Source organism: Schistocerca cancellata, chromosome 3, assembly GCF_023864275.1.
Source record: "Schistocerca cancellata isolate TAMUIC-IGC-003103 chromosome 3, iqSchCanc2.1, whole genome shotgun sequence".
Classification (NCBI taxonomy): Eukaryota; Metazoa; Arthropoda; class Insecta; order Orthoptera; family Acrididae; genus Schistocerca; species Schistocerca cancellata.
In genome coordinates this window covers 413257411-413262410 of record NC_064628.1, presented here as the reverse complement: position 1 = coordinate 413262410, position 5000 = coordinate 413257411, and the positions used below count along the sequence as shown (strand labels likewise).

Genomic DNA, 5000 nt, shown 5'->3' with positions numbered 1-5000 from the left:
ATGCGAGCCCCATCGCTCCTCCAACATTGCTGGATAACGTGGTTAGCCGTTTCCGTTGCGTTGCAGCCACCACGGCACCTGGTGTCACCCTCCCTGCCACGCAGGAGTCGTGCCCTGGTCGGCAAGGCATTAATCCTGGCACGTAGACAGGTGATGAAATCGCGGCCTGTGACGAACTGCCGAGTGGTGGATACCCAGCAGTGCTGCCCGGGTGTTTGGGCAGACTTCCGTAACGCAGAGCCATCAACTGAGGAGTGGAGGCGCTCGGCCCAACACCGACCCAGTTGGTAACTGGACTTAATCACGTCCCCACGCCATTGCAAGGCGTTGTCTAGTTGGAGGATCTCACGCCGCAGCAAGTCCTGGGAAGAGTCGTCGACAGCCACACCCAATGCCTGCATCTTGGCCAGCCTCCTCCTTCGAAGAAGTGGACCAAGCCAGCGGGCTGATGGAACCCCCAAGCCCCCATGAGTTATTGGGGCGTGGAAATATCCAACAGGTGTATCCGCTGGCAAACGCAGCCAGGCTCGAACGGCTGCACGCACGCAGACATCCAGGGATGAAAGGGCCCCCAGACGAGTTCTCCCCAAGGCTAAACCGTGATAGATACCCGGGAGGATTACAGATCGAAGGGAATATAGTCTCTGCTGAGGCTTTAGTGGAGCACGCTTGATGATGTCGAGCTGCTTCTCGACCTCTCGCCGAGGATGGAAAAGACTTCGTCCGCACGTGGTGAATTGCAGTCCCAAATACTTAAATGTATCTCCCATCGCAAGTGCTGGAATGTTGTGAACACCAGCACGAAAGATGACTGTCTCGTCGACCTTGGTCTTCTTCTCCCGGCCTGATGACACCAGGGCGAGAGAGAAGCACTTCCATGGGTTGACCTCGAGCCCGAGGTCACCCAGGGCCGACGTGGCGATGGTGAGTAGTTCCTGCAATCCATCACGAGTCTCGGCGAACAGCAAGAGGTCGTCGGCGAATGCAGCAGCATTTACTCGCCGTCCAAGAATGCGTGCCCCAACGTGCTCAGGGAGACGGGATAAGAGCATGTCTACTGCCATGTTAAAAAGGATGGGGGACAGAGGATCACCCTGCCGAACACCCCTCGAAGGCCGCACCAGATCGGACGACTTCCCACCAGCGCAGATAACCGTCGATCCCGACCCATAGCACCCCTGGATGTAGTCAACGAACTCGACCGGCAGACCATGGGCTCTCAGCACAGGGCCAAGGGCACCATGAGAAAGCGAGTCGAAGGCCCTTGACACATCCAGGGACGCCAAGTACAGCGAACCGGCGGCCCTCCGCGCCTGAGTCATCGCCAGATCCAGGATAAAGGTGTTATGAAGCATCCCATCCTGAGGGATGAAAGCCCGCTGACGACCATCCAAAGTGCAGAAGCGCATAAGGCGGCCAACCAGAACCTTATGGAAAGCTCTGGTTAGCACCGAGCACACTGTAATCGGACGGAAGTCAGCAGGGGATGCTGCGGCGGTCTTCTTGGGCAGCAGGGTGGTCCTGGCCTGTAGGAGACGGGATGGAAGGGAACGGGAAAGGAGAAGGATATTCAGGATTTTAAGGAAAACCTCCCGGGGAAGGCGACGCAACTGGGTCGGTGTGAGACCATCTGGGCCTGCAGCTGAGCTTCGAGGTGGTAGGGCAGCAGCCGCTTCTTCCGCTGTGATGGGAGCCCATAGTTCGTGAAAGGCTACCATCTTTGAGAATGGCAACAGCCTCTCGGACAGACCCTCGCCCCGTGGAGGCCGAGACCTGACACGAGGTGGAGAAAAAAGGTCTGTCCAATACTCAATCAGCCCCGGGATGGACGGGGGCTGATGCAGAAGAGTGCCATCGAGAAGCCCGTTAATGCAACGTGCCGCATTCTTCTTGAAGGCACGCTGAACTACTGCATATTCCCACCTTCTTCGAGCACGCTTCCGCTCTGGAGGCTGTTGGATCCTTGCATTTCCAGCTTGATGGAGAGCTGGTTCCATGCTCCCCACTTCATCCAAAGCAGGTAGCAACAATGCCCGGGTAGTATCCCGGCTAGTGGTAGGACCCAGAGCTAGAATAGCGTCAAGAGATCGAAATCGGCGGCCTGATGGAGGGAGATCACCCATGAAGGACCAGATGGCAAGGTCAACGTCATCCCCCTGAGGTGGAGACTGTAAATGGGGGGGATCCGTCACCAGGCTCAGCATCAGGATCACGAGAACCGTGACCACAGCTGGAGAGCTCAGTGACAAACCTCGCCACCATGTCCTTGAAGGCCTGCGCCCTACGCTGGCACTTGATGGACTCCAGCGTTCGCGCAGGGAAGGCCTTGGTGAGCTCCTGGTTAAGGAACTTGCAACCGTGGATGGTTAGGGTTGCTTCGGCATGAGCCAAACGCATCAGTTCCTCTTCGGACCACCTGGCCTTCTTCCTCTCCGTCTGTATTTCTGCATTGGCTGCAGAGGGATGAGCACGGCGCCGGCGGACACCGAGCCCGGTCTTGGTGGAGAATGACCGCGAGCAGTCAGGACAGATGATGGGGAGCGGCGCTCGACCCGCATCGGTTGGCTGGCAAGGTGGCTCATCAGCTGGCACAGGCGCTCCAGTGGGAGGCCTGGTACCACGTTTGCTTCTTCTTGTCGGGCCAGCTGGAACAAAGACATGGGGGGAGGCAACCCCCATGCCCTAAAAGACACCCTGCTCTGTCGGTCGAGGAACTTTGGAAGACTTACACCAAGGCATAACCTTCCTCAGAACCTCTCACGACTCCCGCCACGTGAAGGCCAGAGCTAGGATTTCCCACCGAGAGGCTAAGCGAACCATCATCCACTCGACACCAATAGGGTGCTAAGGAGTGGACCGAGAGGATCCGTATATGACGCATCATGTGAGCTTAAGAGAGTCATAGTTACTCCCGCCGTTTACCCGCGCTTGCTTGAATTTCTTCACGTTGACATTCAGAGCACTGGGCAGAAATCACATTGCGTCAACACCCGCTAGGGCCATCGCAATGCTTTGTTTTAATTAGACAGTCGGATTCCCCCAGTCCGTGCCAGTTCTGAGTTGATCGTTGAATGGCGGCCGAAGAGAATCCGCGCACCCGCGCGCCCCCGGAGGAGCACGCTAAGGCGGACGCGGCCTCGCAGCAAGGAAGATCCGTGGGAGGCCAAGGCACGGGACCGAGCTCGGATCCTGCGCGCAGGTTGAAGCACCGGGGCACGAACGCCGCGCAGGCGCGCGCATCCTGCACCGCCGGCCAGCACGAGGCCAACCAACGGCGAGAGCAGACCACGCCCGCGCTAAACGCCCGCACTTACCGGCACCCCTACGGCACTCACCTCGCCCAGGCCCGGCACGTTAGCGCTGACCCACTTCCCGACCAAGCCCGACACGCCCCGATCCTCAGAGCCAATCCTTATCCCGAAGTTACGGATCCAATTTGCCGACTTCCCTTACCTACATTATTCTATCGACTAGAGGCTCTTCACCTTGGAGACCTGCTGCGGATATGGGTACGAACCGGCGCGACACCTCCACGTGGCCCTCTCCCGGATTTTCAAGGTCCGAGGGGAAGATCGGGACACCGCCGCAACTGCGGTGCTCTTCGCGTTCCAAACCCTATCTCCCTGCTAGAGGATTCCAGGGAACTCGAACGCTCATGCAGAAAAGAAAACTCTTCCCCGATCTCCCGACGGCGTCTCCGGGTCCTTTTGGGTTACCCCGACGAGCATCTCTAAAAGAGGGGCCCGACTTGTATCGGTTCCGCTGCCGGGTTCCGGAATAGGAACCGGATTCCCTTTCGCCCAACGGGGGCCAGCACAAAGTGCATCATGCTATGACGGCCCCCATCAACATCGGATTTCTCCTAGGGCTTAGGATCGACTGACTCGTGTGCAACGGCTGTTCACACGAAACCCTTCTCCGCGTCAGCCCTCCAGGGCCTCGCTTGAGTATTTGCTACTACCACCAAGATCTGCACCGACGGCGGCTCCAGGCAGGCTCACGCCCAGACCCTTCTGCGCCCACCGCCGCGACCCTCCTACTCGTCAGGGCTTCGCGGCCGGCCGCAAGGACCGGCCATGACTGCCAGACTGACGGCCGAGTATAGGCACGACGCTTCAGCGCCATCCATTTTCAGGGCTAGTTGCTTCGGCAGGTGAGTTGTTACACACTCCTTAGCGGATTCCGACTTCCATGGCCACCGTCCTGCTGTCTTAAGCAACCAACGCCTTTCATGGTTTCCCATGAGCGTCGATTCGGGCGCCTTAACTCGGCGTTTGGTTCATCCCACAGCGCCAGTTCTGCTTACCAAAAGTGGCCCACTTGGCACTCCGATCCGAGTCGTTTGCTCGCGGCTTCAGCATATCAAGCAAGCCGGAGATCTCACCCATTTAAAGTTTGAGAATAGGTTGAGGTCGTTTCGGCCCCAAGGCCTCTAATCATTCGCTTTACCGGATGAGACTCGTACGAGCACCAGCTATCCTGAGGGAAACTTCGGAGGGAACCAGCTACTAGATGGTTCGATTAGTCTTTCGCCCCTATACCCAGCTCCGACGATCGATTTGCACGTCAGAATCGCTACGGACCTCCATCAGGGTTTCCCCTGACTTCGTCCTGGCCAGGCATAGTTCACCATCTTTCGGGTCCCAACGTGTACGCTCTAGGTGCGCCTCACCTCGCAATGAGGACGAGACGCCCCGGGAGTGCGGAGGCCGCCGCCCCGTGAAGGGCGGGGAAGCCCCATCCTCCCTCGGCCCGCGCAAGGCGAGACCTTCACTTTCATTACGCCTTTAGGTTTCGTACAGCCCAATGACTCGCGCACATGTTAGACTCCTTGGTCCGTGTTTCAAGACGGGTCGTGAAATTGTCCAAAGCTGAAGCGCCGCTGACGGGAGCGATTATTCCGCCCGAGAGCATCCCGAGCCAACAGCGGCGCGGGTCCGGGGCCGGGCCAGGTAGGTCCGTCATCCGGGAAGAACCGCGCGCGCTTGCCGGGAGCCCGA

At 58.6% G+C, this 5000-nt stretch overlaps 1 pseudogene; it reads right to left on the bottom strand.

Annotated features, from left to right (window-relative positions):
- LOC126177230 (large subunit ribosomal RNA) overlaps positions 1-5000 on the bottom strand; it is a 7773-nt pseudogene that overhangs the window by 2000 nt on the left and 773 nt on the right.